Raw genomic sequence first — 25248 nt, forward strand, 5'->3', positions numbered from 1 at the left:
GAAAAAAAAAGTGAAATGTGGAAGATTCTAGAATTTCAAATATTAAGCTTCATAAAGGTGAGGCTCCCCTGTATACAGAGTCAGCTGGGTATTTTAACAAATGATCTCCTCTCTGACCCCTGACGATGTATTTTACTCCAGGGAAGATAATCATCCTCCCTAAATCCCCTGATGGGAAAAAGCTGAACAACCAGAATTAGATGCAACTCCCTAGCAGAGGATGCCGGCCTAGCAAAATATACAGAACAGCAGAATAAACACTGGAAGGAACTCTATAAGGCACGCAATGACATCTCTCATCCAGCAGTGCACTCCCCCCACGACATCCCCTCTGGGTGGACTCAGCTTCTGGTTCAGCACCTGACCTTGATAGGAATATTCCTACTGACCCCCAACACACACAAGGACAGCCACCTGCAAGAACTCTGGCTACTCAGCTATACCTCTCGTGCCAAGGCAGAGAGGAACTGAGGCTTCGGCTTTAAAGTGACTGCATCCAAGGCCAGCTCTGCCACTTACCCACTTGCAGGATTTCAGGTGACTCCTAGAACTTCCCAGGTCTCCCTTTCTCCAGTTGCACATCAGGGACAGTAACAGCACCCATCCCAGCAGGTCATCCTCAGGTTCGGCTACAATACATTCACCAAGCACTCAGCAAAGGACTTTGCGTGAGGTGGACGCGCTATCTGCGTAAGCTTCAACTGTGAGAACACAGCTGCCACTGGCCACCACCTCTGGGAAGGTTGAAGCACCTGTTAAAATGGGATTCTTCTCGCGGGGCCCGGCCGGGGCAGCAGAAGGTGGAGCACTTGGGAGGGGCTCCCACACATGCAGCCCCAGCAGCCAAGCTGCCTGCTGCCTGAGCTCTCCTTGGCTCTGCAGAGAAAGGTCCCCCTGGGTGATGTTTAAGGATAAGGGACATGGGAGTCTGTTCCTAAGCAGCGAGCAAAAAGAGCACATTCACAGATCTCTTGGGCAAACAGAGTGCAAGGTGGTGGGCTTCCCCACCTGTGTCGCTCTCTGCCGGCCCCGGCCACCTCCATGTGTCGATGTATCTCATAGCCCATAGATACCAGGGTTCTGCTCCTGATGCCCACAGCATTCCCCTGCCTGCTCAGCTACTCCTCCTCTTCCTCCTCACTACCTCAGTTGCCACCACCAAGGCCTGCTGACACCTCCAGTCTCCCCTGTCTCCTTATGGCTACCACAGGGCCTTTGCCCATGTTCTTCTCTTAAGCCCAGAACATTCTTACCCCTGCCCCTACCCTTGGCTCTAGTGAAATCTGAGTCTCCCTTCAGATCTCAAGTCAACTGCCATTTCCACCAGCCACGGTCCCCCAGCCTCCCGGATGAAGACAGACCCCACTCTTACACACCCTGGGGATCACTCCTGCCCAGCTGCAGTTACAGGTTCATACTCGTGGGATTCTGACCTGACACGCTCAAAGCACAGCTCATTTTAGAGATCCAGTGAAGGATCTGCTTTCTACAAAATCCCCCAACACCAAAGGGTGGCACACAGTAGGTGCTCAGTCAATATCTGTCAAATAAAAGGACGAAGAAGCTGAACTGACCATCTGATCTCACTGATTTTAATCTTTCACATATTGCTGAACATTCCAGTTCTTTGTCATCCCTTCTCACCTCCCCCCAAGTCTATCATTTCTTAACTGGATGCTACAAAGCCTTCCTATTCATCTCTTTGAAGCCATCAAAATCTATTCTGCATATAAGAGCCAGCATGATCTTTTAGAGACATCAATCAGACCATGTCACTCCCCTGTTTAAAACCCTCCAAAATCTCTGGGCTTTGCATGACCTGGCCCCGCCTGCCTCTTGCTCCTCATCTCTCCATGCCCTCTCTTCCACCCTCTATACTCCAAGACCGCTCCCCCCCACGTGCTAGATGCTTCTCTGTCCCCTGGGCTTTGCACAGGCTGTCTCCGCTGCATGCCAGCTTTCTCTCTCCCTTCTAGGCCACTTGCCCCTGACTTCCGCTCATCTTTACAGCCCCAGTTTGATGTCACCACCTCTAGGAAGCTCACTCTGAATTCCTGAAACTGGGTTTCACCTCCGCGACACACTTTTCTATATAGCACCTGGTCTCCCTCCCTGGCCCACCACCACAGTCCCAGCGTGGCTTATTCACTTCTTCACTTACCTACTTTTCTCCACTGACTACAAACCCGGGAGGGCAAGGACTGACATCAACGCCCAGGCACGGCGTACAGCGCCTGGGCCAGGCAAGTGGCCACACCCGGGTTCAATGGAACTGCAGGGCCAGCCGATCCACAGCCCAAGTGAGTTGAGACTTTTTTTTTTTAGGAGTCTGTTTTCTAAAGCAAATTAAAAGCCAAGTTTACATCACGGAATCAAGGAGAGAGAACAGAAGCCTATGGGCCTTTTTTGTTTTTTAGCAAATTTCTGAGAAATAGAGGAACAAGAAACAAAATTCTTAAATTTTACCCCTGGGAAGCTACTCTGACTTCCATCCTTGTTATGATTTGGATATGGGGTGTCCTCTAAAAGCTGCTGTTAATGAAGGAGAACTCAGAGGTGTGGTGATTGGCCTGTGAGAGCTGTAACCTGATGGGTCCATCCTAGTCTGAATTCCCCGGGTGGTGACTGTAGGCAGGTGGGGCATGGTTAGAGGAGGTGGGTCACAGGGGGCCATGCCCTGGAAGGGTGCATCTTCCCTCCGGGGCCCCTTCCCTTCTCCTGTCCTCCCTCTCTGCTTCCTGTCTGCCATGAGCAGAGTAGCACTAATCTACCACAACCCTCCGCCATGACGCTCTGCTCCACCTTGGGCCCAGAACAATGGAGTTGGTCTACCACGGACTAAACCTCTGTAACCCACGAGCCAAAATAAAACTTCTCCCCCTTTAAGTTGTTCTCATAGGGTATTTTAGTCACAGCCAAGAAAAGCTGACTAACACAATCCCCATTGGCCATCCCCTCCATTCTTCTAAAATGGCTTATGAATGCTGATAAGCGTGTCTACATAGAGACATAGACTAAAACACTGAGTGTGACTCTCAGTTTCATCGTTTACCAGCTGTGTGTCCTTAAACAACTTAAGAGAGCTTCTCTGAACCTTACCTCCCTTATATGTAAGGTGGGGGGCGGGGGCAATCCTTCATCTCTCCAGGTTTATCATGAGGTATCAATGACCCACATAATGTGCTCAGGCCATGCTTGGCCCTTACTAAGGGTTCATTTTTGTATTCTCGAATGAGATTGAAATGAAAACATAGTTGCTTCCAAGTTTTCGCACCCCTCTGCCTTTATCTGGCAATTCCTATGCCTGATATACATTTCTTACTTGCTGGAAACGGACTTGAAGACAACATGAACCCCCATAACCTTTCGATCCTCTGGAAGCCTATGAGAAGGCTAGTCCTGGACGGCACAGCCCAGGTCCTGAAGATTTTTGGTACCCAAATTCACAACTCAACTCCCTCTTCTAACATCAAACCAGGTCCCCTGCTGGGAGTGGGGAAGGTGGGAATATCTTCAAAGGGACGATAATTCAATTATTTAGACTCTTTCCCACTTTGGTGTTAAAACGGGGCAGAAGCCCAGCCTTGCTGAAAGAGAAATATGTTCGTTTAATTTTAAATAGCTCCAGATAGGTTTTGGAAATATTTTTCCCCCTAAAAGCTTTGACGGTGGCAGCAAACTCACTTACTGTAATTTTTCCCATCTTTTATTTCTCCTGCACACACTTCAATTGCATTACATTCATTTTCCTTAAGAAAAAAAAAACTTTTTAACTTTCGCCTACACACAATGCAGCATTTAAAAGTTAGGAACTCCTGAAACTGAGACTAAATTAGAACACTTTCATTAACTAAGAAGTTACCTAAGATATCACGTGTCACTTCATCTTCAAGGGTGGACAGGCAGACGAGGGAGAAATCACAAGGTGACTTTATACCAGCTCCTGAGCCACAAAACCATGGACCTGCAGATACCCATCAGGAAAGACAAGCCTCCTTTCTTTAATTCAGATGAAGCACCTGGCCACTGCAGATGAGCAGTCTGACTTTCAGAAATTGGGCAGAGGGTCCCCTCAACAGGGTCACCTTCAATGAGGCCCTTCCAAGCACAAGAGTCCTGTACCAAGGACTCACTGCCACACCTGCGCACCATCCTGATGACCAGGCTTCTTGTGGGTGCTTTATGGTCCGATTACCTTCTCAGTGAAAGTCATTATTAGCCAAGACACATTCCCCAGAGGCCTGAATGGTAATATTCACCCCTCTTACACAGTCAGGCTGGCTAGTGTCACGTCTACATCCTGTTAGAAGAGTTTTCATCTGGATTCCTATAATACCAGTTGTGACCCAAGTGCAAAGAAGCTGTGAGATGATCTCATTTCAAGAGAAGGAACCACCTCACCTGAGACCAAAAGCTCTAGGGAGAACCAGGGAGGACAGCAGAGCAACGAGCTGTCAAGGAAGTTGCATTTGAAGCTGCTATTCTCAGACACCGCGAGAAACCCATGCTTGATCATTTTCTCACGTCCCCTCCCACTGCAGAAGCTCTGGGCTGCTTGGTATGATTTTGCTTATTGGAAAAATGATGAGCACAAGACAAGTATCACAGGCACCCAAGTTCTCCGTGTTCCTTTGTATTTTAGAGGAAATTTAGCTGGGAAGTCATTTCTTTTAATTTTGCAAAAACAGCTGAAAAGTATTCCTTGTACATTTATTTCTGAACAGAAAGATCTGATACAATATCCAGACATAGGGACGTTCAGCTGCATCCTGCCATTAAAGCCTTCGACTTCTCCTTCTCTCACCTGTTCCATGCCGCTATCCAGCCTTCCAAAGACCCATCTATGCCATGAGCCAGTGGCTCTCCATTAGCTTCCTGGGACTCTTTCAGGGGAATTTCAAGGTCAAAACTAGTTTCATAATAATACCAAGACATTACCTGTCTTTTTGCTCAGTGTCTTACATATATACACATATATGGTGGAGTTTCTTCCAGGGGCTGCAAGACTATGTCATGACAGACTGAAAGCAGATGCAGATACACACTGGGTGAATTCTTCATTAAGCCAGACCTTAGAACAATTTGCAAAAATGTAAAAATGATGTCATTCATCTCCAACTTTTTTTAAATATCATTTTTCATAAAAAAATGTTACTAAGTTAACCTGTCAGGGAGTTTCTCAGTGTTGTTAATTTCTAATCTAAAATTAATATTTTATGAGGTTCCTCAATAGTTTTTAATCATGTGAAGAGATCCTGAGATCCACAAGTTTGAAAAATGCTGCTATGAACTTTCCTCTGGGATTTGCTCTGGCAATGGCTGACTGCTTAGGACTCACAGTGTTCAAATAGGAAAAATTAGCTATAACTAATTAGCTAGAACTATAGGAAAATGCAAAACATAAAACTAAACAGCCAGGGGTTTAGTTCAATATGAAACTTCAATCTTCTGTTTTATCAACAAGTGCACTGACATCTGCCAAATGCCGTCACTATTCCAGTAGTCAGAAATACAGGACAAAACCAGGCAAGGTCCCTGCCCTCCTGATACTGGTGAAGGCAGACAGGCAGCAAATAAACTAGATAAAACAAGCAAGGCAAATCAGATATGAGACGTGTATACAAAAAATTAAAACAGGGTGATACAATTGAGTGACAAATTAATTTCGGCTGGTTGGGGGAAAAAAACTCAAAAACTAGAGGAGACATTTAGACTAAGATCTGAAGGTCAAAGCAGAGAAAGTCCAGCAAAAAAAAATTTTTTTTTTTTTAATTTTCAGGCGAAAGGGCATCGTGAACAGAGCATACAGCTAGTCGGAAGGACTAAAGGCAGAGCCTTTGCAAGATCTTGGCAAGTTCAAGAAAGAGAGCCAGCCACAGTCATAAAATTGATGAAGAAAGCAAGAAGATACAAAGTAAGGTCAGAGAAGGGGGAAGCCAGGGTCGGAGGACTTCACCAGGCAACATAAAAAGGTTGGAAATGCTTGGCCATCTCATTTTATCGCTCTGTGCTGGAGATGGTGCCCAGCGCCTTGTGCACGCTAAACACGTTTCCTTTTATTCTAAGAGAGATGGGAAGTTCGTAGCCTTGACCGAGATGCTTTCTTTCTGGTAGTTAACTTCTCTGCTATAAAATGGAGATGATGAGGAGCGGCCTCCTGAGGTTACACTGGGGGTTAAATGAGAGCAAATTATTCTGCACACAGGAAGTCCAGCAGAGCAGGTTCCTCACGGTCACCGCCACTCTAAGTTGTAACCTGCTGTCTTCTGCTCTCATAAACTACTCTTCCCAAACTTCTCAGGGTTCACCATCAGTTGAGGATCATCTCTACAAACCATTAAGTGGGTAGAAGCAGGAAAGGGACCCATTAAAAGATGCATTCAGCTGGAATGTTCTCCTCACTAGTCCTAACAGACCCAGAGCCACCAAAACACAGCCAGGTGAGGAACAGATATCTGCATCCCACTCAGTTGCTCTGCCGCCTGACCCCCAGGTACAAGCCAGGTGGACGGTCTTTCCTCTGTGGAAAAACGTAGCTAGCGAAGATCCATCAGCTTCCCTGCTCTGCCTTGGCACATCCATGCTAAAACATCCTCCAAAACACAAAGGGCCCTTGTCAGAGTCCTCTAGTGCTGGTTTTATGACTGCTTGTGTTAAAAATAACAAAATCAAGAAGGTTCCTTTGACATTAGAAATCACAGACAGGGGTGTAGGTACAAAGGACCAAAAGTACCTGCGATCCCAAGGCTGTCAGGCAGCTGGCCCCCAGAACTACAGGTAAGGACCGACACTAAGAGGTGACGCTCCACTTTTGGGTCAAGCGTCCACCACTGGGGCGGGTTCACAACGGGAGAGCAGGCAGGCCATGAGGTCTGCCAGAAGAAGGAAGAGCCGCTGGCGACTGACCAATCTCCCGGGAAGAGGCCAGGGAGCCTCCCTCTGGAGGAGCAGGAGTCTCCTTAAGTCGCCCTCGCCCAGGTACATATATGGTCATAAGCTGTAAATACGGGGCAGAGCAGACCCAACACACTCACGCTCCACTCTTGCAAGAAGGAGAGAAAGGTTTCCTTTATGCCAGCATCTGCCTCGGGCTGGGCACTTTCGGGGTTAATTTCAGAACTTCCTTTGCGTGAAGATGCTTGGCGATATCATCTGCTTTATGAACTGAGGATCGGCAGCGCGACATTTTTGGGCTGGACACCATGTCACCCTCTTCTCACCACACACATCCACACGCAGCCCCCTCCTGGGCCTTCTGGTCCCATTAGCTGCCAATCAGACCATCCTCAGGAACACAGCCTGTCCCCAACACGACAAAATTGATTCTATGGTGAACACCACTTGGCTCGGGGTTCACATCAGTCTGCTTTCGTTTTCAGCCAGTCCGAAAGGAAGTCAGAAGTTTCAACTTTAAGCAGGGCCCTTGGTGACAATCTCAGAAACAGCAACTGAAAATTTCAAGTTTAGAGCCATTCTCTACCTTAAATGTGGCTCATTATAAACACACACACACACACACACACACAGAGCTACACACATTCTTCACATACACGTCTGCTAAATAGTCTATTCTCATAACAGGTACACCTTCCACAAGAAGCTATTCCTTTAAAAAGATCCCAAAACTGACATCTGTTCTTATTTCTTAGAACCAAAGTAAGAGAAGCCAATCAAAAGCTCAAAATTGGTCAGTAAGAGAACTTAAGATTTGGTAGGTAGACAGCATTTAGCCAAAATTCCTCATTTTATAGGTGGAAAAAACAACCAAGCAAGCAACCAGAGGTCCAGTGATTTCTTAGAGGTCACACAGCTCATTAGTGGTGAGAGCTGATCCAATACCACAGGACTCCACACACCAAGGCCAGTGCTTATGGGAGGTAGGAAGAGGGAGTTTATTTTTTGTTTAAAGAGCCAGGCACAGTGGTGCATGTCTATAGTCTCAGCTATTCGGGAGGTTGAAGAGGGAGATGGCAAGTTTGAGGACAGCCTCAGCAACTCAGTGAGAGACCATCTCAAAACAAAAAGCAGAGTCCGGGATGTTGCTCAGTGGTAAAACGCTCCTGGGTTTAATCCCCAATATCACAAAAAAAAAAGAAAAAGAAAAAAAAAAAAAAAGCTTAAGTCCACCCCAGTCTAAGGAGATCCCTTCTGCCTAAACCACAAAAAGCCAGTAAATCCGATTAGGTCAATGCCCTCAAAAAGATAAAAGTCTCACTAAGCCTGGGAAATTGACTCTAGGACAGACTCTCTGGGACAGTCCGGCCCCACTGACACTTTGGAGCCCAGAGTTCTTGGTGGTGGGGAAACTTCCTGTGCACTGAAGTGTGTTGAGCAGTATCTCTGGCCTTTACCTGCTGGATGCCCGCAGAGCTCCACCCAGCCCCACAGAGGGGTCCACAGAAAGCCTCCCCACGATGCCTAACGTCCCCTGGTTGAGAGCCACTGCTCTGGCGCACGGGTTTAGCTGTCTCTGTTTTTTCCTCTAAGATCTTCTGCAAGCATTCATCACTATACGACTTGGCAGCAATGACCCGAAGCAGGTATTTTTGTACCTCGTCTAAGAGGAGGAAACAGACGCACAGATGTTCTTGTTTTGCCTGTACCCGCGAAGCAATCGACGCTGGGGGCCCAGGAGCCTGCGTCCTGCAGCCCAGCAGGGCGATCAGTCCCTCCACTTCCTCCCTCCCCCGCTATCAACACTGACAATTCCCCGAGTCACACATGGGGGACTGTACGGAGCAACATCTCAAAAAGACATCGAAAAGAACAGCTTAAGACAACTCTACCTGGTCCCCACATTGCCATCCATACCAAAGAGGCTTTTGAAAGCCAAATGCCAACTCAAAGAAACACTTCATCAGCAGAGAGGTAGAAAAAATCAGATTCTTCTGAGAAACAGCCTACAATCTTCAAAGGGAGATAAAACGGGTATATAAATGACTTTATCACCCAGTACTGGAGGCTGAGGCAGGAGGACACCATGTTCGAGGTCAGCCTCAGAAACTGGGCAAGGTCCTAAGCAACCTAGTGAGACCCTGTCTCAGAATTTAAGAAAGGGTTGAGGGTATAGCTCAGTGACAAAGTGCCCCTGGGTTCAATCCTCAGGACAAAAAAATAATAATAATTACTTCATTTAACAAATATTTTTATTAGAACTTTCTATGTACTAGTTACTTTTGTGGATTTAAAAAAAATTTAAAAAGGGTCCGCGAGAAAAACAGAGATCAAGAGAGATCAAGTGCCGTGGAATTTCAAGTGATTAGAAGAAAGATGTTCAAGTATCAGGAAATTTCTTAGAGAAATCATCTGGCTGCATCCTAAGGAATAGAAGGATACGGGCAAGGGGCATCTAGAGGAGTGTGGAAGGACAGAGTGGGCAGACTGTCACAGGCAGAATGTGCATGCGCACACACATTCACAAGGCACACAGGTGAACGTCTGTACGTCTGGGTGTCTGGATGTTGCATCAGCTTTTTCTGTTCAGAAATAGGTGCCTGGAATGCTTCTTAGCTGGTTTTGCAAAACAAAATCACTTCCTAGATAAAAAGTTCCTCCTGAAATGCAAATAACCACCAAGAAACTTGGAGGCAAGCGATAATTTTTTTTTTGCAAGTTCAGATATTTCTGATGAGTAAGTAACACAGTACCAACCTGTCCAGAAACTGGGCTGATAAGACAGGGCCTAAAACATCAAGTTTCAATTCCTCACAGTATCTGAAAACGGCAGGTTAAAATGCAGCTAGCTGATTTGTTGCTGTGTATACAGGCGTGTGCGATTTCACCACCTGGCAGGCTCTCCAGGGAGCTGTGGGTGTCTTTCTACATCTACCTGAAGAGCCACTGAGAGCATCGCTACAGGGAAGCAATGAAGTTTCCAGTTTTGTCAGGGACAATCCTGGCAATGCTGCCTAGTTTCACCTTAGGCCTGTGCTTTGGGCTACCTTTCCACTTCTCGGAAAATGAGAAGGTTGCTGGGGAAGTTCAAAGGTCAGTGACAACAGGTGAGAGGTGGCCCTGAAAAAAAAAAAAAAAAAAAAAGGAACTATAAAAAGAAGTACTGGAAAAGCCCAGGGCGAGCATCCTCCAGCACAGCCTCTCAAGCGTGAACTTGGCACCTGGAGACTCCCTGAGACCTCGAGCTCTGATCGGTGAGTCTGCAACGGCTGACAAGCTCATGAGCGAGAGCCAGCGGTGGTTCCTGGGATGGCACTGTGGGGAGGACAGATGGAGGACCATGTTTCTTGAACTTTTTTTTTAGATGTTGACAGTCCCTTATTTTATTCATTTATTTATATGTGGTGCTGAGAATCGAACCCAGCGCCTCACACATGCTAGGCATGTGCTCTACCACTAAGCCACAACCCCAGTCCCTGTTTCTTGAACTTTTGACTGCAACCCACAGTTAAAAAAAATATTGAAATTACCACCCAGTGTTCACCGTGTGAGAGATCAAAAAGGGATGGGGGAGAATATTTTGTGGCAATGTATATCATGCTTTTCAAAGTACGGGTTGAGTACCTTTCAGCCCAAATCTGAAATGCTCCAAAATTCAAAATCGTTCAAGCGATGAAAGGATGCCTCAACTGGAAAATTCCACGCCATGGAACAGAGTCTCATGCACAAAATTATTTAAAATATTGCAAAAAATTACCTTCAGGCTATGTGCATAAGGGACATATGAAATGAATTTCATTTTTACAACATGGGTTCCATCCCCAATATAGCTCATTAGACATATGCAAGTACTCCAGAACCAGAAATCTGAAACACTTCTGGTTCCGAGCATTTCGGATAAGAATAGTCAACCTGGATCAACACAACACACTTTGATATTCTCTATTCTATCTAATTCACTTAAAAAAAAAAAAAGTCAATCAAGACCCATGCAATTGATTTCCCCACTTTTTAGCAAATTGTCACACAGTTAGAAAAACAAGGATGTAGAACAAGGGTAACATTCCTGCTAAAACTCAGGCTGATTAATAAGTTAAGATTATGTTCAGAATTCTTTGCAAATGGCAAGGGTATATCAAATGCACTGTAGAAATGTCTTCATTAAAAATGTTCAGGTTTTCGCCAGCAAAATGGAACACTTCTGATAGTCCCCGCTACCTGGGAGGCTAAGGAAAGAGGGTCACTTGAGCCCAGGAGTTACAAAGAAAAAGCATTCAGGTTTTTCTTCAATTAATTAACTTATTTATTTTCAGAGTCTCGCTAAGTTGCTTAGGGCCTCACTTAGTTGCTGAGGCTGGCCTCCAACTTGGGACCCTCCTGCCTCAGTTGCCCAAGCCACTAGGATCACACATATGCACCACCATGCTCAACTCAGTTTTTTTTTTAAATGTATAATATATAACATTATTTTTAAGAGTCTCTGCCTTATCAACCTCATCAGTGCAAACATACTAGGTGTATAGAGTCTGCACTCTCAGATAAGCAGAGGTCTCTAAACACCATTTCTCTCTTAAAAGACAAGGGCTCCTTAATGAAATGGCTGATTTGAGAAATACAAAAGATGGAACCTGGAAGAGCTTGTCATACACAGAGCAAGAAAGGTACTGAAGACCTCTCGGGCTACGTCCAAAGTCTCAGGAACCAATCTGAATAACATCTCTCTCACTGACCAAGGACAACTAAGGTCAACTTCAATCATGGTAATTACACACTGGATCCCAGCCACTCGGGAGGCTGAGGCAGGACAATCACAAGTTCACAAGTTTGAGGCCAGCCACAGCAACTTAGCAAGACCCTGTTTCAAAATAAAAAAGGCTGGGATGTGGGCTGGGGTTGGGGCTCAGTGCGGAGCGCTTGCCTAGCATGTGTGAGGCACTGGGTTCCATCCTCAGCGCCACCAAAATAAATAAAGTAAAAAAAGGTATTATGTCCATCTACAACTAAAAAAAAAAAAAATTTAAAAAAAATTTTTAAAAAAGAGATTCAGCAGTGATCTTTTCTTTCCTATATGAACTCTACCCTGGAGTAACCAAAAACTAAGTGGAGAAAATTTATTTTAATAAAAAAATTATTATTTTTGCTGTTACCACAGATTGAACCCAGGGAGTACTTAAGCACTGAGACACATCCCTGGCACTTTTTTTTTTTTCTGGTTTGCTTTAGTATATTGGACATCTTTCTAATATAAACTATGAGAAAGCAATTCCAATTTAACGGAAGAGATGCCGAGAGATTCAAGATTAATGTTATCCACTATCAGCATGTAAAGCTGAGGGAAAGATCAGTGAATCGTGCTCACAGAATTCTGCCCCCATGGGAGACGGAAGGGTCAATCCAAAGCCACTGATGGAAAGATGAAGAGAGATGGCCTCTCAGAGCATGGGTTTCTGGCTAGAATTTGTTCCTTGTTCGCTATGTCACTTTTTTTTCTCCCAGTCCTCTCAGGCTGATTCTGTAGGTTTCCCCGGCACTTTTTAAAAATATTTTATTTAGAGACAGGGTCTTGCTTCGTTGCTTAGGTCCTTGCTAAGTTGCTGAGGCTGGTCTGAACTCACAATCCTCCTGCTTCAGCTTCCTGAGCTGCTGGGATTACAGGTGCGCTACCACACCAGCCAAAAATTTATTTTTATAAAAGAATTTTAAGTAATACAGAAAAAAGTGAAAGTAAGAGTGAGGAGTTTTAAAACTTGAAATAAACTAGTGGATTAAGGCCATGAGCAGTCACCAACATCGAAAAAGGAGACATCCATTATGAGAGAATGTGACATCATTCCTGAGCGAACCTCACCAAGTGGACCTGGAAAGAAACCAGACCCGTCTGACCACGCCTCCACATCTAACCACCAAATCACGACAAATAAGGGGACAGAGGAGCATGCTAAATCACACCAATGCACTCGGCAAATCTAAACTACAAGGAAATACAAAACCCAATTTCTCCATCCACCACCACAAAATGCACAGGGAAAAAAACAAGGTGCAGAGAAAATACACAGACTGAAATCACCATTTCCAACTTATCTACTTAGGTATTAATTCAAACTGCTAGGTGCTAAAAGTATATGCATTTATATACATAATTATATATAATCTCAAGAAGTCTGATTTGAAATTAATTGTAATTTTAACTAAGTTACAAGTACAGTTAAAATTGGTCTTAAGATCTCTGAGCTAGGACGCGAAGCAAGGCAGGATCTCATTAGCAAATGGATGAGGGAACAACTGTAGGTTTTTTAAGCATTTCTTCATGTCTATATAAAGATATCAATCTTAAAGTCTCCTCCTAAAATACAGATAACTGGTGTGTTTGGGTGTGCTTCGAAGTAATCCAAGACTCAAGGGAAATCTGAAGATATGAGCAGAACAAGATGGGTCATCAATGGATCATGGCTGAGGGTATAGGATACATAATGAAGAAAAGGCTTCATTATACTAAGACTGCTAGTTATTGGTACATATCTGAAATCTTCCATGGTCAAGTTTTCTTTTTAAGTGAAAGCAACCAGGAAAGAGTTCCTGGTACTACCTTACAGAATCAGGTTACTCGAACAAACGAGAAATGTGATACTTTTTTCATTGCTGGGGATTGAACCCAGGGTCTTTTTTTGTTTGTTTTTTGTGGTGCTGGGGATTTGAACCCAGGGCCTTGTGCTTGCAAAGCAAGCACTCTACCAACTGAGCTATCTCCCCACTCCAAAAAATGTGATACTTGACCTTGACCTCTGCAATAAGACAGGTAACATGTAAATAATGTTTTATCTTCCAATTATTCTTCCTAAAAGAAGAGAATAAGCCAAGTGAGGAAAGCTGGACTCTGTGACGGTGATGAATCTGAATGATGTATTTTTTTACCCTGCTGATTTCATACCTGCCATTACTCAGATGAAATCCCATCAAAGGGACAGATACTTCGGGAAAAATGAAGTCACAGATGTCTATTAAGAAGGTGTTTGAAATGCCCTAGGTGCAGAAGGTAAGTTATCATATGGAAGCTACTGTATGAGTCCCTTTTTATGAAACTGAAACCCACACATAATTTCTACATATGTATAATAGGGGGAAAACCAGGAACCTAACCTTGGATGGTTGGAACTGTTTTGTTTTGTTGCTTATCTCCCCCATGTTTTACTACAATAAATAGGTGCATCGTCCCTAATAACTAACCACATCTGAGGTTCACACTTATGAAGATGTCCACTTGGGTTACAAGGAAGAATCACTGATGTGGGGCTTCTTATTCCCCAGGAATTCTGGAGAGCACCATGGTCGTCTTCATCTTGTAACCCCCTTACAATGAGAGCGGACAAATGGCAGGAGGGCACACAAGACTTGTGCTGGAACCTCAGTGTTTCTGTTAGATTCTTAGAATTTGGTGCAAACCAAATGCGGGTCTTCCTATGGATCGAAGAAGATTCCTTTCCTACTGAACTGAATTTCAATCCCAGGTTAGTCATGTGAGTAACCAGACAATCTCGAAGTCTGGGTTTCCCATCTGGTATGTGATCTTGCCAGCCTCGCCAGAGTCTCTTTGGAAAGGATGGCGAAATCCGGTGATGTGGAGAACCATACTGAGAATTATGTCGGGGTCCAGAAATCCTCAGGAAATCACTGGTGGCCTGTGGAATCTGGCCCTCTCAACAGGGGACCTTGACTCACCTGCCCACCACAACGCCTGGCACTCTCCCTGAGCTGTGGTTACCCTGACCTCCTTGCGCTGACTCCAGCAGGTCCCACTGGCTCCTGTCGCAGGGCCTTTGCACTGGCTGCCTAGACTTACAAGTATCCCTTTTCCAAGATATCTCCATGGTTCACTGGCTCACTTCCTTCAACAAATCTCTGCTCACACATCACCACAGCAAGTAGCCCTTTCTGATCCCAATCCCTACCACCTAAGTACTCCCTTAGCTGGTCCTGCCTTATCCCACTTTGCTGCTATTATTTTGTTTTTGTGGTAATGTACACATAACATTAATTTGCCCCTTTTAAGGATTACAACTCTGTGGCGCATTCACGGTATTGTGCAACCATCACCCCCACCCATTTCCACAACTTTATCATTTTTCCAAACTGAAACTCTGCATCCACTAAAGAAACTCCCTCCTTCCCTCTATACTGCCCCCCACTCCCAATCAGCACTCTACATTCTGGTTCTGTGAATCCAACCTTTCTAGGTACCTCAGATAAGGAAGATCATACAGTATGTGTCCTTTTGTATCTGGTTTAATTCATGTCTTCAAGGTTTGTCCATATTGTGGCATGCGTCAGAATGTCCTTCTTTTTCAAGGTTAAATAATATTCCACTTTTTGTTCATCCATTCATACACATACACATTTTGTTCATCCATTCAACTATCAATAGACACTTGGGTTGTTTCCACCTTTCAGCTACTATGAACAAAACCACTATTGACGAGGATATGGATATACTGCTCAACTCCCTGTTTTCAATTCCTTTATATTCTTATAAGTGGAAGTGCCAGATCCCACAGTAATCTATGTAATCGGCCTCCCTGAGGACCCACTATTCTGTTTTCCATGGAAGCTGCGCCATTTTGCATACTGGCGAGCCACATTCTTGACAACACTTGTTATTTTCTGCTTCCCTTCCCTAACTTGTCTTATTCTTCTCCATAGAACTTAAAACCCACCACACTCGATTACCTGCTCATTTAAATTGATTGCTTCTCCCCAACTAAAACTTAACCTAAGGCACAGGACTGTTTTCTCACTGCTGTATCCCCACAACGATGTTTGCACACAGTAGCTGCACAAGACACCTGTTGAACAAATAAAATGCTTGAATCACAATGACTTTAACAGGCGCTTGAGTCTGTTAAATAGATTCATCACACCCCGCTCATTAAACTCTACCCAGTTTGCGGGACTCTCAAAGTTTAACAGGTGATGATGTGGACCGTTTATTTGGCTCATCCTCATTAGCAATCATCTGGGAACCACCAATATGGTGACAATTGGGAGTTAAAAAAAAGTTATATCCTTTGTGTCACTGTGAGCCTAATCACATTCATCGAAAGAGACCCACAAAAACTTAAAACAGCAAAAATGAACTAAAAAAAAAAAATCACATGTGCTTTTAGTTAATAGAAAGCTTGCAAGTGCAATCTGTTTTATTTTAAAAGCTCAAACCAACAGCAAGAGAGATGGGACAGTGGCCTTGTGTAGACTCCTTAATTAGACATATCCAAGGACAGCTTGACCTAGAAAACTAACTTCAGGCCTACTTTTTAAATTTTTTTCCCCTGTTGTTCATATTTGGTGTTTGTTGTTTCATGTGGTTTGTTTTTTAAGAACTGCTTGTGAAAAAAAAGAAAATCAGACAGAATTTCCATGAGCTCATTATAAATATGAACTAAAAAACCATGTGAGATTTTTCTCTGGAAGTCAGTGGGTTGTATTCCAGTGGGTGAGAGGCAGTCAGTCTCTTCCCCAGCTCTTCCTCAGATGAAAATACTTTAAGGGAAAAGACAACAGAACTTTAAAAAAAAAAAAAAAAAAAAATATATATATATATATATATATATATATACACACACACACACATATATATATACATATATACATGTATATATATATATTTAGTTGTAGATGGACACAATACCTTTATTTATTTTTTATTTTTAAGGTGGTACTGAGGATCGAACCCAGTGCCTCACACGAGGTAGGTGAGTGCCCTACCACTGAGCTATAACCCCAGCCTGACAACAGATCTCTCTTGTAGAACTACTCTGTTCTCCAAGCGACCATTCCATCTCTCATTCTCCAAAAGAAGATGCTCAGGCTGGGGATTTAGCTCAACGGCAGAGCACTTGAGGCCACGCCTGAGGCCCAGGGTTCGATTCCCCAGTACCAAAAAGTTTAAAAAAGACATTTCCCTCCAAAAAAACACCCACTTTATTTCAAATGGATAATACTACCGTCAAGCTCTAAAGACTTGCAGGGGACTTGATGTGGAGGCTAGAATAATTAATCTGGAACATGACGAACTTTCCCAGCATGATAAAGAAAATCTTGATAGGATTTCATGTTCTGCCCTGAATTAGTCCAAGAGCAGGTTGTTCTTTCAACGTGCACACTCACGTGCACACATAAACACGCTTGAAAGAAAGAGATGAAACACTAAAATCTTCTGCACAACTGGGTAAGTCAAACTGGAGGGTGCAGGAGAAATGACCAGCATCTAACAGATCAGACTAAATGCAGTTTAAACTCTCAAATTCTCCACATGGAGAAACACCTGACCCTTTCAGTCTGCTTGGACACCTGGAGGCAAGTCATCCATATGTACTTCAGCTGGGCACAGTAATCCCAGTGACTAGGGAGGCTGAGGCAGAGGGATTTCAAGTTCCAGGTCAGCCTGGGCAACTTAGTGAGAACTTGTCTCGAAATAAAAAGGGTTGGGGATGTAGCTCAGTGGTAGAGCCCTTGCCTAGCATGTGAGAGGCCCTAGGTACAATCCCAGCACCACCAAAAAAAAAAGAAAGAAAGAAAGAAAACAACCCCAAACCAACATTGTACCTCGGGTATACCAGAGGAGTCTAATGCTGAATGTAGACAATGTTCCTGGTGATGTTGTGTGGTACTCTAATTCAGACTTTCCATTTACAGTTTTCCAAATGAACTTGCCCACCATTGAAGGCTTCCTCAAATATCCACGCTTCTGACCCCATCATCTCCTTCTTCTACCAAGTATAGTTAGTTCAACATCATGGCACAGAAGAGTCATTTCATGAACAGCAGTCTGTTTACTTCCGTCCAACCCTTCCTGCAGTACAGTACCAATGCCCTGGGGTCACATGCTGCTTCCGAGTGATTTCACTCTCTGCACCTTTCTTTATATACCTGGCTCAAAGGTACAGGTAAAGATACATGATATATAATAGAGCCACAGCACAAGGAACCCTGCATCTGGTTTACAAGAACTTGAAGTGCCAGTCTCGACACGTTAGCAATCTAGTAGTGCAGAGTCTGTGGACCAGTTTCTCCCTGCCTGCACCGCACTCTGCAGGGAAGATCTCTACCTGCACTTTCGTCCTACGAGCTCTCACACAGTCATGAAAGTCAATTAAACTCCACCAATGAACTTGACCTCACACATCCAAATGCTTCTCACTCCACCAGCACTCCTGAGGATCTTATCAACAGGAAACAAAAGCATTATACTTCTATAATGAAGCGTCTGGCTTTTATTTTCTAATTAGAAAAGCCCAAAGATTGTAGCCCAGGGAACAGCTAAATATTTAGAATGTTAAAGAAGTTACCAAGACCCAGCAGCCCTCGGCCCCCCACCCCCACGGCCCTGTTGTTTACCCTGCTCCTTGACCATTTCAGAAGAAAAAACTTTTGACAGCCAAATCTGCAGCAATGGGGATGTATGTGTACCCGTTGAGACCTCCCTCTCCTGAAGTGCAGTCTGACCATTTTGGGGAAAAAATAGAAGCTGTTGTGTTTACAGATAAACGCTGCCCTCGGCTCCTATCCCACGGGAAGCACCAAAACAGTAGAGACAACAGATTCCTTGACAAGCAGGTAGCTTCAGTCAAGGCCTGGTGCCACTATCTTATTCTTGAAGAACTAACTTCCCATTTTAAAGTTCTAATTCTTTCAATTTGCCAGCAACCACTTTCATTTCTTGCAATCCAACCTACTCTGATTAAACACATGTTCACAGTAAGAAAAAAGAAAAGTGACTGTTTTTGAAAGAGACAGGCATTAAATTTTTGCTTACGGATCTTGGCAGATGAAATACACTGCATCCATCAGAATCTAAGGCCAGCAGTGGGTCACCCCTTCTTAACTCCATTTAGTGCCCTACACCCGCAAAAACACTCATGCTGTTTCACTTCTACAGGCCTGTAATCCCAGCCACTTGGAGGCTGAGGCAAGAGGTTCCCAAGTTTGAGGCCAGCCTCAGCAATTTAGCAAGACCCTAAGCAACTTAGGGAGACCCTGTCTCAAAATAAAAAAATTTTTAAAAGGCTGAGGATGTGGCTCAGTGGTAAAGCCACCCCTGGGTTCAATTCTTAGTAAAAGCAAACCAGGGCTGTCCTCTAGATCTCTGCTCCCTAGTCCTCACCAGAGGCAGTGACAAATTTTGAAGACTGAGCCATGGAGTTTCCTCGTCTTTCCTACTCCCCACCCCTACGGTTGCTTAGAGAACTAAACAGACTAGAACAAAAACTCATTATTGACTACAACAGTCAGGCTTCCACACTCACCTGACCCAGGTCAGGCACTCTGTTACCAAAGCACGCCCAGCCAGAAATGTGACTCCTGCTCCTCCGAATCGGCTCCTAAATATTTAGAAAGAAAGACCATTGAGTATAAAACTCTATGCGTCTGTAACAGAAATGCTCCTCCAAATTCCACGTGTCTACCTTCTTTAGCCTCTTTCCCTGGAGAGACCCTCCCCACTCCCAACTTGGCAGAAAGGTTGGCAGGATCAAAAATTACAGGTAACTTCGCTTCTTTCTTTCCAGTGCATAACTGACCAGTGGGACCGGCCACGCACAAACTTCGAACGTGCATGAGTCTGGGTCTATGGGAAATGTTTGGCAGATCCCAAAGCACTTGATTCCCCGCGCGGACCGTAAGTATTCGAAACACGCATCCTCATTGGGCACGAGCTTCGTCCAGACTTCTGCCCTCACCGCTCCCCCAGTTTTCTTCCGTTTTTAAAAACCTCCCCACGGGGGCCCCCACGCATGCATTATTCTCCTAACCATGCAGCGCTGAGAGGGCTACATTTTTAGAAAGATTGCTTCCTCGAGCAGACTCATTTGTGACACCCCCTCAAACCCCCCCTCAAAAAAAAAAAAAAAAAAAAAACTATTTCCTGCAGCTGCTCCAACAGTTTCCAACTTGGGGGAATGCCATTTCGGTGCAGAATGGGGGAGCCCTCAAAGCCAGGCACTGGAGTCCGGGGAGGACATCTGGGCTTTTTTAAAGCCTGAAATGAGACCCCCCCCAAATAAACTGCCGGCAGTAAAAGAACCCCCACATGCATGCCAAGTGCATGCAAGAACTCCCAGAGAGCGGGGCAAAAACTTCTGCGCCCGGGAGCCAGTGCCAACTCCCCGCGCCCTCTGCCCGGCCCCAGCCTCTACCTTGGTGCCCAGGGAGCCACGCCGATTTGGGGGAGCAGGACGAGGAGAGGGGCTAGCAGCCGCTGGGTAATCCCATGTCCGCGAAGAGGGAGCTCGTTCCGTTAGGATGGAAGCGGAACACCCACACCTCCTCTCGGCGTGCGCTTTCTCTCTCTCCACCCCCTGCCTCCTCCTCCTCCACCACCACCTCCTCCTCCACTCCTCCCACCCCAGCAAGCTTGAGGAAACGCTTCAGCAGAACATCCACATGGTTACTGCACTTTGAAGCGGCTCCGGGCAGCTTATATAGGCCGGGAAGCTCCCTGGGCAATGTAGTCCGAGTCCCAGGTCGTGCCGGCGCCTGGGGCTCCAGGGCGGAACTACAAGTCCCAGAATCCCCTGGGCTCCGGGGCTGGGCTCTAAATAGATGCGCGCGGGGACGGGGGAGGGGCGTCCTGCGGGGCAGCCCCGCTGCAAACTCGGCTCTGCGCGGGGACACGCTGGGCTCGCAGCTCGCGACCTGAGACGCCCGACCGGGGCGCCCCCACCCCCTAGGGACGCTCCTCCTGTGGCTGTCCCCCTTCCCTGGAATCCAGGTGTCACTGAGGACCGGGAAGCGGGGAGGAGCTCGAATTTCTGCTTTGGGAAGTTTTTTTTTTTTTTTTTTTTTTACAAGCTGTTGTCCACCCTTCCACCCCCCGCCTTGGGTCCCTGAGCCAAGAATTTCAGAAATCCGGGGCACAAAAACGCCAGTGTTTGCGGTCAAGGATTAAAGGCGCGAGGTTGTCTTTATTTAATCTGCTCTGCCCTGCTAGGGGAAAAAAAAAAAAAGCCTAAGTCTGGGAGCGACGGTCCACGCAACCGGGGACACAGAGGCGGGTCGCGTGAGAGCACTTTTCTGAACTGCGTGTGTCTCTCGTCGCCGGGTAGGAGGTAAAGAAACGCAAATACAGGAACCGTGTTGTGACTTGCCAGCGCAGCGATGGGGATGCAGAAAATAAATAGAAATGGCAATCTCATTTTCTGAGCCTGCTTCTAGCAGCCCACCTGCTCCTGGAAGCTGTAAACGCTTAAGTAAATACACAGCAAACCAGAAAAATAAGGGCTTTGAACAGAGCCGCTCGCGCAAGGATGGCGCGTCCAAGCGAGGCGCCCTCCCAGCATCTCCAAAAGGGGCGAAATGGATTTCAACCCTCTGCCAAGTAGTGCTTGAGCTCCCGGGCTACGAGTTGCCTGGGGCTCTGGGTTTTGGAAGGAGAGGAAGGGCTTAGCTCCCTACCTCAGGTGACGTGTGTTCATTCCACAAAGGTTTCCCGAGCGTCTGCTGGGTGCCAGGCGCTGGGGTACAGTGGCGAACCAAAAGGCATCACAGCATCCCAGACAGGCGCCGTATAAGATCTGCTAATAACAACAGTAATAATTATGACTAAAAAGAGGCTATTTTATTGAGCCCAGACCACATGCGCTTTCCGTGCATCTTGCTACTGAGTTTTACTAGCTCTGAGCGTATTTTACTGTCTTTCTTTGGCAGGTTCACAACTGAGGGTTCAGAAAAATCAGGTAACTTTCACAGAGACTTAAGTGGGTGCAGCTAGTCTGATTCCACCGCTAAGTGGCCCAAGCCCTTGTCTTTGGGGGCACTCACCACCACTTCCTTAAACGGTCTCCCTCCCCATTTTAGCAGCAGCCTCTGAGCCCTTGAGCCAGTCATTTTCATCTCTGTGCTCCCGTTTTTCCATCTTACAGAGGGAGTTACTCATTCGAATTTGCCTACTTTCTATCCGGATCACTTGACAGAAGAGCCTTGCTTAGAGTTTTGTGAAACTTTAGGTACAGATTAGAGAAGCACGGTGGGTAACAAAGTACAACTGTGATAATAATAGTGCCCAAAGTAATAATTACTGGCATTTATTGGCTGCACCCCATGTGCCACTTATTGCTTTAAACTGTTTATCATCTCACCAAATCCTATTATGTGACCCTTTTTTTTTTTAACCCATGAGAAAACAGACACAGAGAAGTTAGATCACCTTCCCAAAGTCACACAGGTGGCTGAGCTTGTTAACTCCTGAATCCTTGACCTTTATTGCTGCCCTCTACTGGCTCAGAGGGCTTAAACATATGCAATGTATTATTTAAGGCAAAAGTCTTCCCTTGACCAAGTTTAGGTTCATTTTATTTCCTCTTGCACCTCCTCTGGGCACAATCCCCCAGTTATTGGGTACTGGAGTTTAGTGCCTGATGTCTCCACTATCCTTCCCCATCTTCAAGAAAGTCCCTCAACTCGCCACAACAAAGCAGTACAGACCTTTATCTGCCCTAGTGAAAAGAACCTGTTCCATTTTCAAAGGGGTGTCCGTTCTACTTTTCTAGAAAATAAATCAGTCTCTGATAATGTAACAGGGAAATCGTGACGGGTAATCATTTCATGTGCTTCCAACTCAGAAACACAATGCAATTCATGTGTGGGTTTTCCAAAGAATACTCAGTTCCATTTAAGAATTGGAGTCGGGCAGCTTTCGTCTTCGCCATACAGTGGACACTTGCCTCCTGTCTGCTTTACCACCATTTTCCCTCCCAGTGAGCAAGTTTCATTAAAGTCAGGGACTGTGTCTCATTTATGCTCACATATCCCGCTTTCCCTCACCCGGCAGAACTTAGTCCTGTATTTTCACACTTTTAGCAGATGTGAAAAAAATTGTTAAAGCATTTAAATGAAAGGTGTGTCAGGCATAGGGCAGGCAGCATGGCCATATTTTTGAGCATGGAAATCTCCTAGCCCACTCCTACTGTGGCCTGCTTTCTCTGCCTGTTTGTGCATGTAGTTCTTTTCCTCATTTTGCAAGTTCTGGAAGGTGCTGGGTCACTAGAAAGTAATTTTACTAATTTTGTTTTGATGAAAGAGATTCTCTGTGATGTTGTGTGGTTGATGAGTGATATCAGAATAAAAGGATCATTTGTACACTTTCAATGTGTAAAATACACATTGGATTTCAAAAATAGTGCAAAAAAGAGCAACATATCCCAATAATTTGTATATTGGTTACATGTTGAAATTACAATATTTTTGAATATATTAGTTTAAATAAAATAGGCTATTAAAATTAATTTTGCCCATTACTTTTTACTACTTTTTTTTTTTTTACTGTGGCTACTAGAAATTTTTAAATTACGTATGAAATTCATACTGTATCTTATTGGACCATACAGATCTCGGAAACCAAGAATCTGTTTCCCAAGATTAAAATTCAAGATGATGACCAGGCACGAAAATTGCTGTTTATGGCTCTGCCCTTGAAATGTCCATGCAGGGAAGTCAGAAGGCTGTGCACTCAGTACAGTGTTAGAGACTGAGCCAAAGTCTGAAGAAGGTCCAAAACTAGCTCACCAGCCTACCCCCAGGGAAGCCCTACAAATAGAAACAGGTTTCATCAGCAGTATAGCTGCAAAACTGCAGCTAGATTCATCTGCCTAGAAGCCCACCCTCAAATGCTGCCCTGATTAAAAGTGCAAGACATGCTGAAGAAAGCAGAGCTCAGACCAAAAAAAAAAAAGGACTTCACACATAGTTGCACCCTTCATATCCAGGTTATGTGTGTTGCTGAGTTGGTTGACAAGGTGACACCACTAATCCTTGCCTTGCAAATCCAATGGATCAATGAGTTATAGGACAGGAAAGGACTTTTGAAGTTCGCCTGAGCTACACAAGAATAAGAGAATGCTATCAACAAGGACAGAGAAACTGTTGATGTGTTCTGATTCATTACTCCCTTCTGAACCAAACCTCAGGTTGTTGGGACAGCCCTATTTCCAGTTTTTTCCCAAGCAGGAAACTTCAGTTGCCTATGAATGTCACAATGAGCCTCAAGTGCTTTAGTTAACAGTTTCTCTAAGTCGCTCTTAAATGACAAGACAGAATGTCTTAATAGCCAAGTCATAATCACCCATTTTTTGATGCTAACTTATTACCTGGTGTGATAGATTGCTATTGACCATGAGAAGTATCAGCAAAGAGAAATACAGCCAATACTCCAACTGGTCTTTCTTGGTAACTATCTGTTCTGGAGAGATGGAGTCAGTCTTCCTTGAGAATTTTATAAAATTTACAGATGCTTGTCCCAGCACAACATAGACACTCAAAATTTTAATCATTCTGAGTGTTTGTACCCCCAATACCTCAAAACTCATTCATAGGCACCCACAAGACTAGATGATCTTCTAGCTCCATCTTTCTGATTCTGAAGATCTGAATAAACCGATAAGCTCTTTGAAGACAGGGATTCAGTTCTATATTTATGTGCCTTTTATAGCACCTATCTCAGATCTGGATAGAGAGTAGGTGTTCAGCTTTACCAGCTAATTAACTGTTAGAACTGCAAGAGTTCACAGGAGAAATGACCTGCAGACACATTGCAGTCCTGCTTGAGATGGGAAGAATTTAGTTGGTATTCAAGCAAAGGCAGGAGAGAGAATCCTCTGGTATGGAGCTACAAGAAGATCTTTTCTGAGTCCAGGTTCCTGGCATCCTATGAGGCTGAGCAAAGACACCAAGAGGGACAGATCATATTGGTGTTGTCCTATCTATGGAGTGCAGAACAGGTTGCTTTTCAGTCACCTTGTGAGTGGTGGGAACTTGGACAAATTATCAACAACTTGACATATGGAAAGCAGCATAATAGCTACCAATGAATGCAAACTTTGGACTGGGGATATAGCTCAGTGGGTAGAGCAATTGCCTAGCATCACATGAATGGCCCGGGGGGTTGATCCTTAGAACTGAAAAAAAAAAAAAATGCATAAAAAAAATGAAAGAGCTACTACTTTAAACCACGTGGCAGCTAGACTATCTCTGATGGTAAGCTTGTCAATGTTGTCTAGAGTCACATAAGCAAACAAAGACAGCTGCTAATTTTTTGCACATTATTTTCCTGTGAAACAGGCAGAACCCAGGGTTTATTATCAACTCTGACACTTTTCCCCATCTCCTGATTCCCATCTGCAAGACTGTCATTGTAAATTGCTCTGGTAGACAAGCTGGATCTGGAGCTTTGAAATGCCTTATTGTCTTATCCCACTATTTGAACTGAACTGAAATCTGTGTGTCAAAAGAAAAACGTGAAGTTCTTCATTACGGAAGAATTCAGCGAATACGTGTAGAGGAAATAATGAAATTAAAATTCACCATTCTATA

The 25248-nt window shown here is 44.7% G+C and overlaps 1 protein-coding gene across 12 annotated transcripts in view; it reads right to left on the bottom strand.

The window, feature by feature from the left end:
• Itpr1 (inositol 1,4,5-trisphosphate receptor type 1) overlaps positions 1 to 20249 on the bottom strand; it is a 315448-nt gene extending 295199 nt beyond the window's left edge. For all 12 annotated transcript variants that reach the window (XM_047534493.1, XM_047534490.1, XM_047534485.1 and 9 more), the window contains exons 1-2: positions 20079 to 20249; positions 19191 to 19265 (exon numbers count right to left, since the gene is read on the bottom strand). The gene's annotated coding sequence lies outside the window, so the exon portion shown is untranslated. The remainder of the gene's footprint in view (positions 1 to 19190; positions 19266 to 20078) is intronic.
• Positions 20250 to 25248: the final 4999 nt, after the last annotated feature.

Source organism: Sciurus carolinensis, chromosome 19 (assembly GCF_902686445.1).
Source record: "Sciurus carolinensis chromosome 19, mSciCar1.2, whole genome shotgun sequence".
NCBI lineage: Eukaryota > Metazoa > Chordata > Mammalia > Rodentia > Sciuridae > Sciurus > Sciurus carolinensis.